The following is a 23,781-nucleotide window of genomic DNA, read 5'->3' on the forward strand; positions in this document are numbered from 1 at the left end:
TACCTGCTAATTAATACCGGTTAAACACTTAAATTTTCACTATTTTTCGTCTCACTGCCCGCCGATCGTCTTACTACCCATCTCCACACTGTTCTCACTTCAACTACATATCTTCAACCATTTAGGCTTCCTTCCAGAAATCCCCACCTATAAGCCCTTGTTTTTGTGCTTCCTTCTACCAACTGTCAATATTACGTTTTCATTATTGTGCAACACCCATGTAACAGGTGACGTCGAAGTTGATAAGATAAGTACGGTTTTGCACATTATAAAGCAATAATTATTTAAATAATGTTTTATGATAAAACATTTTTTTCCATTTATCACATTTCACACGTAATTATTACGAAAAAAGGCGGATTTTAGACATGGTATGGTATGGATGGTATGGTATGTCATACAAAAAGTGTTCAGAATTTACCGTACAATTTAAAAATGGCATAATATACAGGGTATTCCATTAAAAAAAATAGTGATGACTGCATATGTTCTTCCTGAGACAAATACAATTTTATTATGTAAGAAAATCCGCAACTAAAAATACTAATCGAAGTGTCCGAGCTTTTTTCCACACCTGAATTTTAAACGAATTTGTTCCTTTCATCATGAACGCACTATATAATTCTGTTGACACTCTTGTTAGATACAACGGTCGCTTTTAATCATTTTATACCATTAATATCAATTTAAATAAATTACTTAATCATATTCCTGTAACTGAACTCATTGCTGTACTGTATATGCTTACAGGTCATTATTACTTTTGGATCCATATAACTAAAGAATTTTTAGCAGTTTGCATAAAAAATAAAGTTGTCGTCTTATCCTTAATAAAGTCATAAAAGAAATCAGGATGCAGCGTATAATTCAAATAAGTTTTACTAACAGGAAAGTTACAGGGCGAAACATATTAATAATCTCTTGTATCTACGCAACTGAATTACATTTTAATATTTAACGTTTATTGCTGTTTTAATGATTTTATTAAATAACAAAAATTTAAAAATGTAACAATAGATTGCTGCGTGATACTTTCAGAACTGTTTCATCTCGTCAAAGCAAATAGAGAAACAAAAGAAACAACTACGATCCTTCAAAGATTTCAATTGGAAGTTTTTGTTGTTAATCAAGAACTATTAAAAATCTAGACTCCAGGTAAAGTGCAGAGTCATTACACTTGATATTTTGAAGTAAAATTTAAACAAGAGATCTTAACTGCCCTAAAAAAATTTATGACGTTAAAGAAAATCGTAACATTTTACCTTTTGAGTTTCTTTTCTTGGAATGCAAGGTAAGTCAATTGTAATGAATTTATTGGGTACACCAGGAAATAAACAGTAAAATACAAAAATATCACAATACCTAACATCCAATAAGCCTAAAAACATATATCTAGCCATATATCATATATCAAGCCAAAATAATGAATGAATCCCACTTAAGTAAAACTTGTGTTGTGAGATAATATCACTTGTGTTGTGAGATAACATCATCAGATAACTTGTGTTGTGATATAACATTTTTTCTAATCGTGTTATAACTGCTATCTATGACTACACCAAAAAAATGAATGTGTTTTCATCAATTTACCAGAATTTTCTGAACGATGTTGAAGGATAGTATGCCAGGAGTGACTAATTATAAGAAATAAGATTTCAAAATCCAAAGTAGGTATATCAATCACAAACTAACTTGAGTTGACCAAAGTTTCCCATAATATAAGCTTTAAGTTCTCTTTCCAAAACAGATTTTTTTGAGATAGTTTTCATTGTTTTAGGCAATCAATTAAATAATTTAGGACCAAGATATGCTGAAAATCTCTGAGAATGACTTTTTTTGCATAGAGGAATGTTTGCGGAAACATTGGCCACAACACGAGTATTATATGTATTTGTTGCGTAAGACATATCACAATTAAAAAACCATAGTAAACACGGGTAAGAGAACAACTGTCTCAAACTAAACACGTTAGCTTCTTTGTATAACATTTCAGTGGAGTAAAGTATGTCTTTTTTGGTATGATTTTTAATATACTATTTTGTATAACCTCTAGATTATGCATTACTGATTTATATGCTCCACCCCATACACTTACACAATAACTCATTACAGACACCACCAATGCATCATAAACCATAAGAATATACTTGATATCTATTACATCTCTGAGTTGGTAAAATGTATGTATTAGTTTCCTAAACCGCTTCACATACATAATAGCCAATAACCCTAAAGTCATTTAAACCATTATAAAGTTTTGGTCTAGTCAAGTTGATTAATCTATGGTTGTACGGGTCCAACATGAATTTTAAAGTTCTCCATAGAAAATAAACAAACGGTGGTAGGTAAAGTATATTTTAAAATAAATTTTCTGATATACCAGGTTTATTGGGCAATCTTCCTTTTGCCATTCCCATTCTCCATAACATGTGGTTTACGCAGGATGGAGCACCCCACATTTTACTTCAAACGTCCGTAGCCATTTGAACGAAAATTTTCGGAATAAATGGATCGGTAGAAGAAATGAAACTCTTGAAGGTTGGCCATCATCGTCACCGAATCCAACACCGTTTCTATGGGAAACTTAAAATCCATGGTATAATCTACATTCATCGAAGAAGGGTTGTGAGGACAAATACAAAATGCTGCCCATAATTTCGACGAACTAACCTTTATGTCCAAAAAAACAGGAGTCATTTTGAACATATAGGTACTTTAATTAAATTGAATTAACTTACTCCAGTTCTTTTTCTTCTCAACTTTTCTTTCTTTTTGTCATTTTTATTGTTCTTGACCTGTGCTTGTTGATTCATTGGTCTTTAAATTGTTTATTGTGGTAGGCTGGTAAATACAATCCAAGATTTTAGAACTAGTTTGGACCAGTCCTAAGCGTGAATAAAGTGAAAATGAAGGCAATGACGAGTTCATGAAATTAAGCATTTAAATCCAGATATTAAAAAAACGGTTTTTTAAAACCACATTTATCAGATATAACTTTTTCTTAAAAAAAAACGTCGGAGAATAAGAATTTTCGATTAAAAATCCAATACACCAGGCCACAAAAAAGTTATAACAATTTAAATGAATGTAAAGTACTGTAGGTGGCGCCCTCTAATAATTTACAGCAAATGAGAGAACGCATTTCAATTTCTCATGCCAGAAAACTTCTCTATACCAAGTTTAATAGGTTTACTATTATTAATAATGAAGAAAAACTTAAAATAAAATTGAAACTTTAACACCCTGCCATCTCGGAAACTGCCAAATTTTGGTATAAGGTAACATGGATTATAACGAGCGTTCAAATAAAAACGTGGTCAAGTTGGTTCTGAAAATTTGGACGTAGGGCGTAGCGTTTAGCAAATGAACTTAAACGTCATCTGTCAAAGCGCTATATCGCCGCTATCAATTTGAATATTTTCGTTTTAAAAAGCGTTTAAAATGGTGTTTTCTCAAGAACAAAAAGTGTTTATCATAGAGTCCTACTTTAGAAATGGACGCAAGATTGATGGAATATGGAAGTATTCTATTGAGGAATGTTTCATAGAATTTCAAAATCAATTTCCCGGCGTTGTTGAGTACAAAATTTTTCAAAGTGCAGTTCAGCGTTGTGTTAATGTTTTTCGTGAAACGGGCAGTGTAACAAGAAAAGAAGGAAGCGGCCGACCTAAAAAGCTTACTGAAGAATTAAAAGAAAATGTCCAACAAATAATAGAAAATGCGCCAAGAACTTCTGTACGTATTTTATCACAAATGGTGGGAGTATCAGTCGGTACCTGCCACACAGTGTTAAAAAAGGATTTGCGTTTGTTCTCCTATCGTTTAACTTGTCAGCAAGAACTTCATGAAGTTGATTTGCCGCGACGGGCTGTATTTTGTGAATGGTTTTTAAACAACTGCTGTGAACTTCATAATATCACCTTTTTTTCTGATAAAGCCTGGTTTCATTTAAGTGGTTACGTAAACTCACAGAATATGAGAATGTGGTCTTCTGAAAAACCAGATAACTTTTTTATCGAGGGCTCAAAAAATTGGAGTTTGGTGTGCTCTCAATCGAAGGAGGATTTATGGACCTATTTTTTTAAAGGTGCTCTTACTGCGCAAAGGTATAGAGAAGAAAATATCGCTCCTTTTGTTAACCAGCTGGAAGAAAACGAAATTACAAACTTTTACTTTCAACAAGATGGCGCAAGGGCACATACGGCAGGCGAGACGATGAATATGTTGAGGGAAGTTTTCCAAAATCGACTAATAAGTCTCAATGCTGAACATGAATTTTCACCGAGGTCATGTGATATTACGCCGTGTGATTTCTTTTTGTGGCCTTACCTTAAAAACACTATTTTTGAACTGCCTATTCCTGATTTAAACCATCTGCAGGCTCGACTTATAGATAAGATTCGTGAAATTAACAATACCCCGAGCATCTTAGAAAATGTCTTTAATTTTTTGAGGAACAGGTGTGAAAAGTGCTTGGAACAAGGAGGGGGACACTTTCAGCAGCTGCTTTAATTTATTCTTATAACAAGGAGGGGGACACTTTCCGCAGCTCCTTTAATTGTTTGTTATTGTTATCACGATTATTCTTTAAAATAAATATAGTCATTAACGTTATTGAAACTGACAGCTGCTATACAGCTCGTTGAGAAATGAGGTTAAGTTGGTCGCTATAAGCTACTCCCTACGTCTAATGTGTCAGAGCCAACTTCGACCACGTTTTTATTTGAACGCTCGTTATTATCACATTTGACCCCAGGAATATGTGGTAGAAGATCGTCCAGTCCTTTTAGAGACACTCTGTATATAGGTAGGTACTGAGAAAACCAAATTTGAAGTCTATATCTTCAACAATTCTTGAGGAATTAATCCAAAACTGTTTTTTTAAAGTTTTGCCTTAGGTGGGGTTATTAAAAAAGCGTAATACCTCTTTTGTCCTTTTCTTAATGCTTCTGACGAGTTGAACAAAAAATTGTTGAGGATTAAGTCCTCCAAGCTTTTAGTAGTGTAGCTAATTTGTTTTTTATACTGTAGTATTTGCATGGATCATTTTAGAATATTCTGTACATAGCACTGTATAGTAACAATGACTTTTAAGTTCCTACGTGATCCCCTTTGCCTACGGCCACGAACAACTAAATGTTAATAATAATAACAATTTTACTATGAAAAAATTAATAAGGAATAGATACAATATAGTCAGCCAATATTATGTTGTCTTAGCACGTACAATGTCCGGAAGTTTCTTCTCCACAGGGACACTAAGCGCACAAAGTTTACGTAAGTTCGGGGACATTGGCTGACGACGCCTCTCACATAACGTCGGCAACTTTGATAATATTTTTTATTGCCAACGCCGATACCAACCGATGCGGCCGTATTTCATATGGGACAACAGTTATACGGATCCTGGTGGAAAACTGGGAAATTTATGACCGTAATAGAGTTAGCGCCATCTGTACTACGACCATAAAACTGCTGCAGGCCATCTTATAAGGTTTTAATGTTCGTTTCCTTTATTGGTTTCTCTAATGAAAAATACTTGCATAGTCTGGAACAGTGGTGTCAGATCGACAGAATTATCAAGATTTTTCAATGTCTAGCATAAACGTGATGGGGTACAGCTGCGGCCAAAAAATAGTTTCTAACCTAAAACTTATACGATATTTAAATACCATATACAGTGTATAAACTTGTATTTATTGTCCATAAGTGGACACATTTATATTATAAAATTTCCTCCAAATTTTATATTTACATAAGTTATTAGAATATTAGATATTTTATATTTACCATTCTTCTTTTATTGGTAAAATTACTACCCGGATTACGTATTCATATTTATAAATTATTTCTTGTGGTTATACTTGTTTTATCATTTGCACTTTCTCTGTATGTGATATTCTGTGAGTTCCATTGTTAGAAAGCCATGTGGAAAAGCAATTCTTAAAATGCAGAAATACAGTGATTATTCTATCCTAACTGAATTTCGTGTTGATCAAAGTGATGTTAGACAAACATCTTAGAAGATTTGAGATATATTTATTAATAGTATTTGGATAGGTTATTTTTTATTTTAAATCATCGTTATAACATTTTGTTTGTGGTGTTATAACACTGACTAACTAACACTAACAGAAATAACACTATTATTTCTTATTTCTTATTTCTTTAATAAACCATTGGTATCAAACTTCATATAATAAGAATTTTAGAGAATTGTTAGGATGCATTTCAAAGTTCGGGATTTCACGGCGTCGATTTTTTATTGCAAATAAATTTATTAAAAAATACGTGGATTTTCTCAAAATTTCTGCCAATAAAAAAATTGCAAAAACTAAACAGCTAAGAAGGAAGTTTTGATTATTTTTTTTTTGTATCTAATTACGGCGCACCCTGTATACTCTCTGTTTTTTTGACATTGCTTTGACTAATAGTTAATTATTTTCTTTTAAAGTCTTTCCAATCTCAATTGAAGACCAAAGAGCTAGGCAGTATGTACCAGGTTCGGTCGCTACGCAGCAATTCGTCATTGAAATATTTGAAAAACTTGTTCCCATATTTATTTAGCCATACCCATATACATGTTTGGTCGAATTAAATGTGGAGGTGGTAGAAATGTATATATTATGCCCAGTTGAAGATTGCGCGCGCGGGCAACGGCACACAAACACAGCTGCACTGGGCAACCGGCCCTAAATTTCAGTTGTAGACAAATTGCCTAGCAGTGCAGTACAGCAATGCAAAATTATTTTATTGATGATTATTTTTATTTAATAACTTTTCTAACCTAAACTAACAACCTTTCCTGGCAAGGATATGTTCATACCTTCCCGTTGGTTCTTGCCGAGCAGAAATATATTTTAATGAAAATGTAAATGTTTTTTGATATGTTATAACCGAAATTTACCATCAATAAAATTGTTTGAAAACATAAATAATTAAAATATGTTGTGTACCAAATGAACATATAATAGAAATTTTCTACACATTCTATACAAATAATTTTTTTACCTTTAGCAGAAAACTTTTTAGGGACGTCTATGAAACTCATAAAATTTTATTGCTAGGCGTTTTCATGTTCAACTGACTTCGGAAAGACTATAACAGTAATTATTGTGGTTATATTTGTTATTTTATTTTATACTACCTAACAGAAAATTCCATTTACAGGATGCAAAACAGAAAATATAACTAACATTATGTAGAACGAAACAAAAAATTAAATACTTACTTAGTGGAGCTTTATTGTGAATTATATAAAACAATCTGAACATTAGAAACAAATTATGAAAACGTAATTAACGAAATCATTATATGTGTATGTATTACGTATTAATCATAATGACAAATACACCATTAAAAAAAAAGTAGTTTTCAACAACCGCTGCGGACAGGATTCGAACCTGTGCGGGCAGAGCCCAATGGATTTCAAGTCCATCTCCTTAACCACTCGGACACCGCAGCTTATAAAACAACGTCTCTATACAAAGTAAATTAACAGAACATTGATAGCAGTGAAATAGTTTTATAATTTTCCTAATTTATTTTGTAAAACTACTAAATTTTCACCAACTAAATTAATGTTAAAACGATATCATATATAAATACACTTAATTATTTATTCTATAACATCAGCATGAGTAGATAGTAACTGCACGACTTTGTTTGTTATGCAACTGCCAATACTGCACCGCTTATTTGTCTGCCTGCTCATTGCGGTATAAAATTCTTATTGCGTATTGTGCCACCTTGCAACTAATAGGATAACTTTACGCGTACAGAAAGCCGTAGAACTGATTAAGATTTCATACTTAACGACCAGATAATTGGTCACGTGACGTTAGACAGCGCCAGTTGACAACAAAATTTTGGTGGTCTGCTGGACAGTTATGTTTATGTAGAGTTTTTACACAGGTTTTGATGTTAGTTCGTTTCATTAATAAATAAATTAATGTTATTTTGATATTGTGAACCGTGTAAGGACTTAAGTGGCCACTTTTGTTGTTTGGTGTCAAGTGATAATTCTCTTGGAATTGACTCAAAACACTGAGCAAGTAAGTAGCGCATGATTTACAATTTTTAGGGGTTAATTTTGTGTTTTGCAGGGTTTTGAAGTGTTCAGGTTTATTTATAAGCATTTATTTTAGTCATAATTGCAAATTTCAGAGACTTATATTGATTATTTTTATATTACAGTTCTTGTTGGCATGGGGTAGGTCGGTTAATGTTTACTTCTCTTCGGGGGTTAGACAGCCATGTTTGGGACTCGTTACAACCAAAACCGAAATTAAACTCGTGTATCTTTAAACCAATTTCTGTTTTAAAAACTATGATGCATTATTTGATTCAAAACAATGACTAAGTACATAACATTTTGTTTGTCCCTTTATCTATTGTAATTATACTTACACTTACATACCTATATTTCCACATATTTTTATTTAAATTATAAGCAATTAGTTCGTCCTCGATACATGCATAATAATATATTAAATTTGACCTTATTGATATATGAAAACATTAAACAATTTTGTGTCACATGGTCGTATGCTTAGCTGTCCTATCTAATAGTTTGCTGTTACAAAGCAGTTATTTGCTATTATGTTATTCAGTAATGATTGCTGCCCATTTATTTATATTTTCCTTCAGATACACTGTTAGGTATTAACCACCATTGATTGTTATTAACTAAAATTGTTGTTTTTTTTTATTGCTACTAGATATTCCAGTAAACATATCTATAAATTTAAAAATGTTACTTTGTTGTTTTAATGTACCCACCGATCTTCAATGAAATGTATATGTGTTCAAGTCGATGTTTATTATGTCTTTGTGATTTATAGAACTATTTTGAGTAATCTAAGTAATGCTGCCTACACACGTAGACTTGAAAGCAAAGAGGAAACAACTAGCCAAAATTTGTGCACTAAAATTTACGAAATTAATTAGTCAAGTACCTGTGTATTAGCATTACCTACTTCGAAATAATAGAAAAGTGGTACTTAGGTACGTGTGATATAAATAATTGTTTTAACTTTTACTCAAACAGTACTTACTATTACTCAAATATTACTCAGGTTTGTATATCAAATTACTCAGGTTTGTATATCAAATTACTCCTGCTATTTCCCGCTCACTTAAAAGTGAATATACTTAAGTAGATTCATTTTGCAAGCTGTCTACCACCTATTGGCTGTTTCAAAATAGTGTATCACAAAAAAATCTGAATTTTCTTATAGTGCAGTTATTTGAAACATCATTAATATTAAAATAACTTGAAACAAGAGATCTTTATTGAAGTTGTGAAATGAAAACACATGCAGAGATACTGTCTCGAGCCGTTTCTTTTAACATTTCGCATGAATACTTCATCATACTTCGAACTAATTTGCCACTCTTAGCAGGTCTATTTTCCTCGCTATTTTCAGCAATATATAATTAATTCATTGAATACTTTTAGTATGTTCTGCATCTCATTCCACACCAATTTTTTGGTACTATTAAAGTACTAACAGCTACACCAATCTAATTACAATAAACTATAAAATATTAAGTAAGAAAAGACTGTTTGTACTTAGATCAAGTATAAAATTATCAATATGAGGAACACAGACTAAACAAACCAACCAGTACGACGATAACGCTTTTATAAAAAAAGATATGCAAAGAATACTTTAATAGTGCCGTAAATCTTTGAGGAATGTTTATGCGTTTACCATTATATGCTTGCATGACATGACTAGCGTATGGCAAGCAATTGGCTTGAGATGATTGTTAACATTTCGAGGTTTACATAACGAGGTTTCATTTTTGGTCACCATTTGTGAATCACCCTGTATATCGACTAAATATTTTCCGTTAATTGAATATAGAAATACTTTTTCCTACAATCCTGCTTTCATAATTATTGTTCAAATAACGCATGTGCGCGTTATTCATGTGACTGTCAGAGAGAGCCGCAATTCAGTGGCGTGCCAAGCGGGTCAACTGAGACATGCGTGAGTCGCTACCCCAGAATGCTTTTCACGTTCACGTCACGTTAGTATACTGTTGATTTGTTATCGCGCGGATGTTGCGTAATTATCCGTTGGTGTTCATGGTGGTGTATTGTAGACAATTTAATTTGTTGCTTTTTAATAAATAATGCGTACGCCTATGTCCCTACAACTACTTTATTAGAATGGATTACAATATTTTTTTGGTAATTCTAACAATAAGAACCCTTTTTTAAGTATAATCTCTCGTATAACCTCGATATGACCCCAAGGCACTTGGAGAATTTGTTAATACTAACACAGATTAAGTAGGTACTTCTCTATTTTCGTTTGTTATGATGACTTAACAACGCTAATGAAACCCATAATTCACAAATTGTTAACAATATTTTTTCTCATCGGCTGATATTTCAACTCTGACGGCTATCTGGGGCTGACAATATTGAAAACGTTTATCGTCATCATTTAAGCGTACACACAGCAGAACAATAGGTACGTTACTAACTATAATCTTGTCATTTTTATGGTTTTGATGACATTACTTATATGACTTGTATTATCATGACATATATTAATAATGTATCTTAAGCTGTAAGTTTCTGTATGCGCTTATTCTATCCTAATCTGTCCTAATGGTACCAATCGCATATCAGAAGTGGGATAATTTATATATAAAAATGTAGAATACATTTTAAAGTGACCTACTGTTTTATAGATTTACTTATTTTCAAATTCATCAAATTTGTTGACTACAGAATAATAGTGTTTTGAAGGACGGTTATTTCTTAATGACTTACAACAATAACAATCATATCATTACTTTATCGTACGATCTCGTCCGTAGATAATATCTGTTAGCTGATGGATTCGTAAACTGAAAACTATATTAATCAGTTTAATTTTACATCCTGGATATTATTTTTAAACAGCAACACAAAGAAAACGACGGTAGGAAAACGTGTAAGCAGGTGTGGTATTAATATATCACGCAAATTGCGCTTGTATGATTCACTTCGTCGGTATTAACCGACCGCTAGGGTTCTTGGTCAGTTTGGAATTTCTTAGAATGTTTGTAATATGACATTTATTAATTGTGAATCCCCAAGGTATTGAATAATTCATAATAACTCATTAGTGGTGAACAATCTACTCCCACAATAATAATATGTGTTACATCTACAGGGTGTTCCAATTAAAACTTCCCACCTTGAAAATATCGGAATTAAAAAAAAACAAAAAAAAACAGAGACGTCGATTTTCTATTTAAAAAGGACACGTACTTGCGTAAGTTTGGTGTCTTGGAAGCTACCCCTTAGGTAGGGGCATAAAATACCTTTAAAGTTTATGTCAGTTAAATGTCACCCTAAGTTGAGTGACACCTAATTTTTTTTCAATTCTGCTCACGACGACATACTTACGACTTTTTAAATTTTATTTTGGATATGACAATAAAATCATCACTTAAATAATAAAACAAAATATCAATGAATGAAAAATTTTTTATTTTATTAAATCTTTAAATTGGTTTCCCTCCGCTTCCGTACAATAAAAAAATCTTTGATCCACTTCTGAACATTTCGAAGCATTTCGGGCGTTATCTGTTTTACTGGCTGGTGATTGGTGTAATCATCATCACGAGATTCTGTTCAACCAATCTTGAACGTAGACATAACAGTTTGTCATTGTTTATTGTAAACGAATCATTATTATTGGTGATTTAGGCAATTTCAGTTGACAGTATCAGCCGTGCAATGTTGGTTGTCTAAGCCCGGCGGTCAGCCATTTATGAAGGCTCTGTATTACATTTCAGTAATACTTGGGTAATTAATTATGAATATGACCATTTTAGTGTATACATACAGGGTCGGAAAGTCCTCATGGTTCATCGGCCGTTACGTGAGAGAGATAAAGTAAGTAATAGAAATCCGTGCGATAGAGAAAGATGGCTTTAATGAAGGTGTCTAATAGTCACCGTCCATTTCGCCCTTCCACAAATAAGAAGTGGATCTTATTTGTGGAAGGGCGCAATGGGCGGTGACTATTAGACGCCTTCATTATAGCCATCTTTCTCTATCGCACGGATTTCTATGACTTCTTTTATCGCTCTCATGTAACGGCCGATGAACCATGGGGACTTTCCGACCCTGTATTGGTCAGTAGCTTAGTATTTAATTTCCTGTTTTTCTAATGTTTATAAATGGAATTCTAAAAAAGGTTTAATGTGCCTATATGAGAGACGCCCTGTCAGATTAAAGAGTGAATTCCTTTTATGTGGTTCTGATTATAAAACAATTAAAGTATCAACATCTTGAAGGCTGCTTTGCGTTTAAAATTTTTAACTTTATTTTAAAATGCCGTAAATTTTACAATATATCAAAATTTGCACTACTTAATAAACTTCGTCACCAACCAATAAAAAAAAATATCAATTTCTGTAAGGCTTAAACTGAGTCCTAAACATTGTTGCCAGTTCATTAGCTGATGATAGATTATTGGAATATACTATATTAAGGTATAAATTAACAATTAAATTATTTATATTTTGTATTTCCCAAGTTTAAGATTTATTTATGATTAACAATGAATTTATTTATCCGTCACTGCATACATATCCATTGCTATTAATAACAATCCAGGATTTTTTTTTTTGATATTCAGTATCTGTTCAATTACTTCAAAGGAAGCTGGATAAAGACTAATAATGTAAAGGCTACTTAATAAGACTAAAGCAATTCCACTTTATTTTGAAGATCTTTTATCCCGAAATCTAGTGGTTTTATAGGGAGGCAGATACTCGGCAGATACCCCACATATTAGAAAGCCTACAAAATGATCCTCACCTATGATATACCTACTACATATTTGCATTTCACAATTTTATAAATACATTCATTTATATTATTATTTACTTCAAATGGCACCGTGAGAAATTAAAATCAATATTCCGTGTAAACAGGTGACGCGCTATAGAATACATTTTAATGGTATATTATAACTTTTTTTACACAAAGACGTTTCTTGAATATATTACATGAATCCTCGTATGAACCTTTTTATTCTCGCAAACCTAATTTGCTACAAGCAAGTAGTATACGTATGTGCATACATAACATACATAGAGTTGTCACAAGTACATATTTTATTCGAATAATAAATATTGTATCTCGTATTACACCTTCTTATGTCATCATTTTAATTAACCAAACTAATATACCAAAGTGTACTTACGATTTTTCCTTCGTGGTATACTTAAGATATAATCCAGGATGTAATAAATAAATATAACAATACTCAAAAAAAATCATATCATCTTAGACAGCAAATGTTTTAAATTCTTACTAGGAGGTATAGTCTTTCCGATCTCAATTGAAGAACCAAGAGGTTGGCAGTATGTACCAGGTTCGGTCGCTGACGCAGCAACTCGGCATTGAAATATTTGAAAAACTTGTTCCCATATTTATTTAGCCATATCCATATACAGGTCTGGTCGCCCAGTTGAGGAATGAGCACGCAGGCAAACACGGCACAAACACAGCCGCATTGGGCCACCTGACCATAATTTCAGTTGTCAACAAATGGCCTAGCAGTGCAATGCAGCAACGCGGAATTTGGTGTAATTCAGTTAATTTTAATTTATTATAGGCACCTTCTATAAATCATTCATATTACAATTGCCTAAGGGAGAAATAAGGGGATATTTTGTTTGCTAATATTATTACAACATAGCATTTTGGAGACCTTTTGAAACGGAAGATAACGAAATTTACCATCAATATAATAAAATTGTTTGAGGACATAAATAATTAAAATATGTTGTTGATCAAATGAACATATAATAGAAATTTTCTACACATTATATACAAATTATTATAATTTTTTACCTTTAGCAAAAACTTTTTTAGGGACGCCTATGAAGCAATAAATTTTATTGCTACGCGATTTTATACATGTTCAACTGACTTCGGAAAGAATATACTTTACCATGTAATTTGCAAATAGTTTTTGTCTCGGTTTTTATGTACTTATATGTATTTTTTATGTTTTTATATGTACTATTTCTCTGTATGGTCTGTTCCATCTACTGTCTCGTTCCATGCAAAGTTGTGCAATGTTTTTTCAAAGAAGTTTCCGGAAATGTAAATCCAAAACTGCTTTTTTTATTTATATAAATCAATAAAGAAGTTTTAATTGCTAAACATGTTGACGATGTTTAAAAATGAGGAATATTATTTTCTCGGACATTTTCAATAAACTATTTTCATTGTTTGTATAAACTTAACTTTGTATATTTATGGCGTCAATGATTCTCCTTATCGGAAAATGATGTCCTTAAATTTGTTTAGAATAAAATGGAGAGTAGACCAGATCTGATCGGTTAAATTTTATTGTCTAAATGTTCGGTGACATTTTGATTCCAAGTAATAATTGTTTCATCTGTGTATTTGTCGATCTTTTAGATATCGGCATCCGTGACTGGATGAAAGCTTTGGTAGTATTAAGGCCACCAGTGACGTGGTTATTTAAGGCTTATTTTGTCAACATTGAAGAATATTAAAAAAAAGAGAAACGCGTTATCTATAAGATAAGGAAAGTGTAAATGATAAAGTGTTAATGAACTTACGGAAGTCGGTCGAATTATAAATATTATCTAAGTAGGTAGTTACGTTTTACATTATTTGACAATAGAAGTAACATAATTCATTTACGAAACCATAAACATAGGTTAATTTTAAAAAAAAAATTATACGGAATTGTTGTCTAAACCTGAAAATCCTGAATAACCCAGGGAATTGAAAAAAGTAAAAAAAGACAAGGAAACGGTAAGATACATTTTGTTAGGCAAATTGAAACATTTTTCCTTCATTTAACGTAACAGTACCTTAATGTAACAAAAAAAACAGCCAGTGACGAATTTTTTCTTGGGGAAATGGGGCAGCAGCTCCACGCCACTGGTTAAAGCTACAAAGTTAATATTACATCCAATAAAAGGTTTAATTAATTGAATACGCTGTAGTAAAATTTTATTCAATTCCGTCAGTGAAGAGTATGAAGATATGGCAGAAAAAATATATTTTTTGTAAGCTTTAACACCCTGTGTCTCGAATACCGAGTCGCGCAGGAAAAAGTTTATAGAGCAAACTCTACTTATTTTTGCAGTTTCTGTATTTAAAGTGGAATCACCCTGTATAGACAAAGTTAAGCCAATCCATCCAGGTGTTTTATTCATATTATTCTTGGGGATTGTTTTTTAGGTGAACTGTGAAGTTGTAATAAATGTTCTTCGACACAGTGAAGTATCCATAGTTTTTTTCTTGTGAAAAATTTTTATTTGACCTTTTAAAATTCTGAAAATATTCTCCTATAACAGGTCGACGGCGTAAGATAAAAGAATGCCATAAAGGATGTAGAGAAATAGTCTAAAATCCCGATTTAGATCGACCTTCATCCATCGAGTTTTCTAATGAAATAGATGTCGACCAAATCAAGTTTTATCTATACATTATATTATCAAAATTCAAATTTCATTAGAAAGGTGAAGGTCGATCTTAGTTGGGATCTTGTAGTAAAAATAATGTTTCTTCCAAAGAAATTCCTATGACGACTTTTAGGTGAAATCGTTTTATTTATTTTACAAGAAATCTTTGGTATGATTGAAAAAGTGAACATTCTTATTTTATCTTTAATTTTTTTTTCTGTTTATTTGGGCATTTTGCAACTTAGCAGAAAAAAATAAAAAATAATTATTAGATTTTCTTAAGAAACTATTTTTATCTAACAAAAAAACTCGCACTGAAGAAAGTTGACAAATAACAGATAAATTAAACATCACCTCAATTAGCTAACGTTTTGAAAATCAAATAAAAATAAATAAACATAGAAAATAACTAATAACTATGCCACAAATAATTAATTTAATTTATTACAATTGAGTTATGAAAAAATTTTCCTAAATCAATCCGAGGGCATAGGTTCAGAAAATGCTATAGGATTTTGCATGAAACGTCGATATGTACATGTTTCGAACTATACATTTTTTTTGTTTGGTCCATAATATGTTAGGGGCATAGATGCAAAACTCCTATTGTCCATAATTTTTCGAAATAGAGTTAGTCACGCTATTTTGTTCATCGTATTGAACTACACCATTTTAAAATTTAGAAGTGGTACAACCTCACCTTTTCGTATTTATTTTTAAATTGTGAAATCTGTGAATTGTTTCAAAAGTCACATTCTCCTATGATCTGAAGGTGCCAAAACTCACATTATCCATATCCACCAATAAAAAAGCTTAAAGCGATAAACCAATATGGCCGACTGCCTAAGGAGAATGTGAGTTTGCTTCTCTTATTGTTTTCTGTTTAAAAGTAAGATAAGTTTAGCTCTGAAGCTAAGGTTTGAGGTTAGTTTGTTTAAAACAAAATATTATGTAGAATAATTTGGAGCAAATCTACCGTTATCCAAAAAGTTGTGTCAAAACTCACATTATCCAAACTTTAATTCACTTTCTTGGAGTCAAATATTGTTGTGCTGTCATTTCACCAATTAAAAAGCAAAGTTAAAGTTCAATACAATACCAAAAAAAAAAAATTCAGAGCCTTGTCACTTAAAAAGTGAGAAATCAGTTATTCCTTCTTCCTGAAAAATTTTAAAGAGTGGATAATGTGAGTTTTGCATCTGTACCCCTCATCTACACTAATACCCACTTTATATCTAAAACTCTTAAATTTCTGAATACTGCTCTTTATAATGTTTTATTATCCACAACTACTAGCGCAAATACAATACACATATTAAATGCTTATAAATGCCTGTTAATACTCGTTATGCCGTAATAATTCCCTCAAATTACCTTGTAATGCCTGTGGAATGCCTAGGATATCATTTAATAATGTCTAATACTCTTTAATTCACTGCAATACGTATATACAGTATGATACAAATGAGTAAGAACATATATTTTTTTATAAATAGGTTTTAAGGGGATAAATAATTGTTACCTTGAACAAGTCTGCCATATTGAAAAGGAGTAGTCTCTTTTCTGTGGGTGCATGAGTTTTTTACACCTCATCGTTAAAGTAGATAGGTAGGTACAACTACTACTTTTTTTTTAAATAAAATTGAAAACTATTTTACTAGTACAATGAAACACGTTAACCTCGATAAACAGATGTAAACAAACACCATCATCTTCTGAAGAAGTACTTAGTCCTATGACCGCACTGATTTGTATTTTACTATAGCCTAGATCTTTTATACACCATAATCTCAAATTATATTCACTGTTACATATTGTTCAGAAAGCAGTGGTTGCGAAAAATAATACTCTTTCGTCGGCTTCAGGCGGAATCACTTTGTTTATAATTATACAAAGAATTAGCGGTGTGACCTATTTTTCTGAAATTTTCTGGGTCTTTGAACATAAATCCATCCTATTTAATATTTATTGTTAATTACCACATTTGGTGAAAATTTTTCTTCGCATTTAAAACTATCTATCCTACAGTAAAAGCTCGAGTAAAAGTGAACACTTTGTTCAAAAATATTTTGCGTTCATTGTTACTTCTAGCAAAATAAACACGAGTATAAACATTACTGTTAGGAATAACCCCGAGGAATAAATATCACTTTCGGAAATAGATTTGCGCAACGTCTTTAACACGTCGTTAAATAGTATTAGGTCCATTTCTCTAATCACACGAATTTAATCTTATCATTTGTTTGTATTAGACGTCGCATGTTTTGTGTTCGATCCGATCATGTTTATTCAGGAGTTTGTTTTTATAATGTTCAAACAATGATCAAGTTTATATCTGAATGTGTAATCTCTTGATATTTACACCTTGCCAGGCGGTTTCGACAACACTTGCATTTTTTTCTAGGCATATTCGAGTTACCAAACGCATGACATTTATTTTAAATCATGCGGTTTAATGCCAAGTTATATTAGATTGGATATTGTGATTGTTGTCAGTAATCTACCAATTGACCTTTCTTTCATTTGAAATTGAGTAAGCTTCAGGTTACTGAATGGTTAACGAGTATTAAATCTAAAAGTGACAGGCTCTTGGCAGTGTAGGAGATGATCACGATCTATTGACATTTGTACTTTGGAAAATAAATGTTTCTTTGAGTTAAGTATAAAGGATTCCGTCATTTATTTGACGAGAAAAAAAGACGACTGAAATGTTTGACGAGAAAAAACATTCATTGCGGTTGATGTTCGATTGGCTTTACTGCAACTTTAAAAAACCTCTACCTCTGCGCTTGATTATTATGTATGACCTTTTCTATGTGTAAAATAAATATTTTACTTGACTGATATGTACGTGCATAGTAAAAAAAAATTTATTCTGAAATGTGTGTATGCTGCCGGAACTTTGTTTCATCTTTGATTTTTCGAGAAAAGTTATTCTTGAAAAATATTTTGCTTATATTGGGAAGACATAGGCAGTTATCAAATATGTAATAAATGGACAAAATTATCGAATACTTAAATTTTCGCATTATTTAAAGTTATTAGTAAATGCTACCGAAAGAAACGCGTTATAGAAGAAATAATAGTTTATTTTACACATTTTAAGTAGAGAATATTAAGTCTTTATCAATAGAAAGTAATATGCTAATATGAAAATTAAGGATAATTATTTTTAACTTAAATGTTACTTAAATAAGCAAATACTCTCTTTTGATTTGAATAATAGAGCATAGTTAATAACGAGTATTCCCACCTCGAGCTCTAATTACTGCTTGCATCATTCTCAACATGCTACTAATTAGAGTTTGAATAAAATCTTGAGGAATTGCGTTCCATTCATATTGTGCTGCAAGTCGAAGTTCTTCTATTATTTGGAACAGGATTTCTTTGTCGTATGCGGCGTTTTAGTTGATCCCACAAGTGTTCAATAGGATTTAAGTCTGGGCTATACGGCGGCCAATCTAATTTTTGAATCTGCACTGTATCAAGGTAATTAGTCACTATGCCAGCTGCGTGTGGTCGAGCATTATCGTGCATAAATACGAAGCTGTCGTAACCAATGTGACGCATATATGGCAAAACGTGATCTTGGAGAATGTTTTCGATATACCAGTCACTGGTCATTCGTCCAATGACTTCCACGAGTTCGGTGCGTCCCTCCCAACTTATGCCTCCCCAAAGCATTATGCCGCCACCTACAAAACTAACAGTCTGTATGAGATTGCAGCTGTTATATCGTCCTCCAACTCTTCTATAGACGTGATTTCGTCCATCTGGCTTCCATAATTGTATTCTAGTCTCATCAGTGAACAGAACATTTTTCCAATTCTCGATATCCCACTGAATATGCGTTCTGGCAAATTCTAACCGCTGAGTTTTGTGATTTTGGAGAAGTCGTGGAACTTTGGCAAGCCGTCTTGGCTTTAAACCTACTTGTTTCAATCTTCGTCTAACAGTTTTCGAACTAACATTAACTTGTCTAACATTTAATAACTCATTTTGAGGTGTGTGGATGTCAATGTGCGATTTCGGGCAGAAGTAAGGATCAAAACCGGTCATCAATTGCTGTTGTACACCTTTTGCGCCCTTGACCAGGCCTTCGCACAAAATCTCCAGTCTCTTGATACCTTTTTAAAATGTTCGATACTGTAGATTGACCTCTCCTGAGACGTTGTGCAATATCTTTTTGTCTATACCCTTCTTCATATAGAGTTACAATTTGCGCCGCCTCAGCTTCACTGCATCAGTGTCTAACTGGTGGCATATTTTATTTTTAAATAGAGGAAACAACAAATTAAAATCAGTAACACTTACTAAGCTTCACTACAAATAACTTAATTCACTATGTTTTTTGAATTATGTGAGGAATTTTTAAGTGACAATACGCGTGATAGAAAATAACTCCATTAAAATGAATTAAATGCCAAAACATTTTAAAACATTTGAGTGTATTCACCTACTACATGAATAATATCAACACATATATAATTTTACGCCGTTAATTTAAAATCGTATTCGAGTAATAGTGATAACAAAAAATATTCGATAATTTTGTTGTTATTATCTTTTATAAATCAGAACCTTCTTCTCTTGTTTCCTCCTTTTAGGTCGAAAACTTTTTTTATCCACACTACTGTATAGAGGTGTATACCTGAATCCTGCATAGAGTAACAGATTTTCCTTTGAATGTATTGATATAGGAGAAAAGCCAAATTTTTTTAAGTTTAAATCTCTATTGACGTAATTCACTTTTGTCTCATTATGCCGTCTGATATCTTTAAGTTGTATTGTAACTAAAATAGTGACTAAGTTGATGCCTATTAGAAAATTTGAATATTTGTAGTTGCATTATAATCTTTGCATATAGACGATATTAAAATAAAAACATTTTTATCAGTCATATTTCGCATAATTATTATTATTTCTGAGATTAGTGGTAGATTTCGAAACAACAAAGAATTGCCAAGCCACTGACCCTAGATAACAAATTAATGTGGAATTTAAATTTGACATAAAATTTACAACGGTAATAATTTATTCAGAAATATGACGACATTGTTCGGTACATACATGTAATCACTTGTACTGTTTTTGTTTTCGCATATTAAGATAACTGTTTGTTGTTCGTTTACATAAAAATCCAGATATAAACAAAAATGTGATAAAGGTATAATATGATACGAATGGAAAAATTTGAATCAGTATCACCTCTTAACAACTTTTGTTTCGTCTATAAACAATCTTTAGTAATAGGCCAGGAAAAAGAGCTGGGAAATGACAATTTCGTGACTTTTTGTTACGGCAAGCTGAATTTATCACTATAGATGCTAAATATTATGTACAATAACATATTAGTTTCCACAGTCATAAAAATGGGGGGGAAGATTGTTACAGGCTGGTTAATTGTATAATTTTTACGTAAATTCACTTTTTTCCGTTCATTTCCACGAGAAAACAGTACTTTTTTTTTCGTCTTCAAAATACCTACAAAACTAGCCCTCGAGCGTCAAAAAATATTGATTAGATCAAAAGTTATAAACAGAAGAAGTTTGTTTATGACTTTTGAATTAAACATTTATAAACTGCGTTATTATTACCAGAACGTTTTGGCATCGCATCCTCTCATTCCTTATNTCAAAAAATATTGATTGGGTCAAAAGTTATAAACAGAAGAAGTTTGTTTATGACTTTTGAATTAAACATTTATAAACTGCGTTATTATTACCAGAACGTTTTGGCATCGCATCCTCTCATTTCTTATCATTGTTTAATAACTCACACGAAATCTGGCTTATAAACAAATTAACTAATTATTAGTCTGGACGATCCCGAGCATTTTCTACAATCGCACCGATTTTTTTCTTGGTAGATTTCATAATAATACATTGAAATCATTCTTTTAATTTCAAATTTGCAACCTGGAAAGTTTTTTATTTTTTAGCCTTAGTTGCAAAATGAAATATACGATGCACGCGAATGATATAGTTCATATATTATTACATATTCGGAAAGCTTATGAAGAGAGCTTTAAGTTAAAATTGTCAAGATTTGTTGAAAAACAACGGAGTTACAGACTGTCAAAGTTGACGGCCTATTGTCAAACAAATTAGGTTGGTAGCGGCAAAAAAATACTGTCATATCCGGCAACTCAAGTACTTTCCCAGATAAAAATATTTTATTTGTGGAAGTATGTCAAGTGCATAAAAAATATTGTCAAAGGTCAGTGGGTCGCTAGATTTTTCGGCGAGCCGTGGCGCGGCGCAAGGGTGGGGGAAGCGAACGACAGCGATTCCGAAAAAAATGACGATAATATTCATAGTCCTGCCGTTAAAAAATCGAAATTCGCTTGAAAATAATATATTTGACAGTCTGTAACTCCGTTGTTTTTCAACGAATCTTGACGATTTTTTTTTTAACTTAAAGCTCGTCATAAGCTCTCCGAATATGTAGTAATATATAAGTATATCATTTTGTAGGTCTTTTGAAGACGAAAAAAAGTACTTTACTGCTTTCTCGTGGAAATGAACGGAAAATTATACAAGTAACCAGCCTGTAAACAATCTTCCGTCCCATTTTTATAACTGTGGAAACTAATATGTTATTGTACATAATATTTAGCATCTATAGTAATAAATTCAGCTTGCCGAAACAAAAAGTCGTGTCCTACTCTATATTTCCTGGACTATAATTTTCAAGGAAAAATATAAAAATATCCAATCGAAGAACTTCATAACTTGCTTATAAATGTCAAACGGGGCCGGTTCATATTTGCTGGTATCGTTAAAATATCATATAGAAACAAGCTTAAGAATTTCGTTATCTTTAGGAAGCAGATTACATTGCACGACGAAACGATTTATGCAATTAACGACTGGATCTAGTAAAGTATTTTCTCTTGTACCTAAATTACGTTTCAAGAATAACAGGAAGATCGGAAGATGCTGCAATACCCTTCACATGATTTAAATTTTAAATACTTTTGTCTTTCCTGTTGTTTGCTTTATTGGGTACTTACCTTGAATATATTTATGAACACAAATCCATATTGCATTTTTTTTATTCATAAATAAGGCCAGACTATAGCAATAATCACATCCTTCATTTTATATCGCGTCGATTCTCAGTATTAAATCGGTTGTCGTACCCGTTATACGGTTTTATATGAATCCATGAATACAACAGACTGTGTAATGGCCCTGCAAGGTCAAGTCTAGCTGGAGGTTCAATTGTTTTCTTTATTGATAAAGTCTCTTCTACGTAAGAGCAGGCCGTGGCGTGGGTGAAGCGAGGTACGTTGCCGTTTGCTCTGAAACGTTGCGACACATTGGCTCCATTCACTTCGATCGTACATATTTTCTGTAAATTATTCGAAGAAAAGGTATACAGTATGTAGCTATAATTATTTGCCAAAATGAGATATAAGCAAACATCATATTTTACAAAATCGATAGCAAACCAAATTTTTGTTATTTGTTTAACTAGGCAGTAAAGTACAAGATTTAATGTCGAGGCTGGTATTTAAAAGACGAGGCGCAGCCGAGTCTATTAAAACAGGATAAGGACTGTTCTAATTTCACTGTAAATGTTTACTATAAATTAACTTTCGTTAAAGTACAAATTTTAATTTTTAATTTAGTGGCAGTAGAAATAATTCTAATGACTAGGCAGTAAATGTGACACTTTAGTGCCTGACAGCTATCGATCGGAGAAAAAAAATTTATTTATATAGGGTGTTTTTGAATGGAGTAGCATAAATGATACAAGTGAATCTACATTTCAAAAGAACACGATCTGCAAAAAATCGCCTTGAGCGCTTAACCAAACACTTTTGGTTAAGCGCTCTAGTTCTAGTAACATCCTATATTTTCCTCGTTCTGATATGGAATATTTCTTAAAAAGAATATTATAACTTAGGTATATTCTGAAATGTTAAATAGAATCCAAAATAATTTTTCTTTAAAGTCGCTGTTTATTATTTTTTTTTATTTATTAAGAAACTGAAATTATTAACAGTGCTATTTACTGTATCATTATGCAAAGTGTGTAAATGTCAACGGTGGATTCTTCGAACACTGACTTTAAATCATTATTACGAATTCCATTTGTTTTATTGTTAATTGTTGTAATAACACGAAGAAACACTTGGTTTGTTTCGCTTTTAATTTCTCATATTATCAAAACATAGTGTTCGTTAAATCAATTTTTCTCGAAAACAAATCGAGATACCGAAATGAAACAAGAGTACATAATTAATGGAAAAATGATAGCTCTTTCAGGTTTTGAATCAAGTTTCATGTTAAATATACAGGG

At 32.0% G+C, this 23,781-nt stretch overlaps 1 long non-coding RNA gene and 1 other non-coding gene across 2 annotated transcripts in view; one reads left to right on the forward strand and one right to left on the reverse strand.

The window, feature by feature from the left end:
* Window positions 1-7,382: 7,382 nt before the first annotated feature.
* Window positions 7,383-7,464, reverse strand: Trnas-uga. Its single transcript has one exon. It is a non-coding gene; the product is annotated as a tRNA-Ser (tRNA).
* A 440-nt stretch (window positions 7,465-7,904) lies between these two features.
* Window positions 7,905-23,781, forward strand: part of LOC108903719 — a 162,482-nt gene continuing 146,605 nt past the window's right edge. Inside the window, exon 1 of the long non-coding RNA XR_002762965.1 lies at window positions 7,905-8,054. This is a non-coding gene — a long non-coding RNA (uncharacterized LOC108903719). The remainder of the gene's footprint in view (window positions 8,055-23,781) is intronic.

Source organism: Anoplophora glabripennis, unplaced genomic scaffold (genome assembly GCF_000390285.2).
Source record: "Anoplophora glabripennis isolate ALB-LARVAE unplaced genomic scaffold, Agla_2.0 scaffold63, whole genome shotgun sequence".
Classification (NCBI taxonomy): domain Eukaryota; kingdom Metazoa; phylum Arthropoda; class Insecta; order Coleoptera; family Cerambycidae; genus Anoplophora; species Anoplophora glabripennis.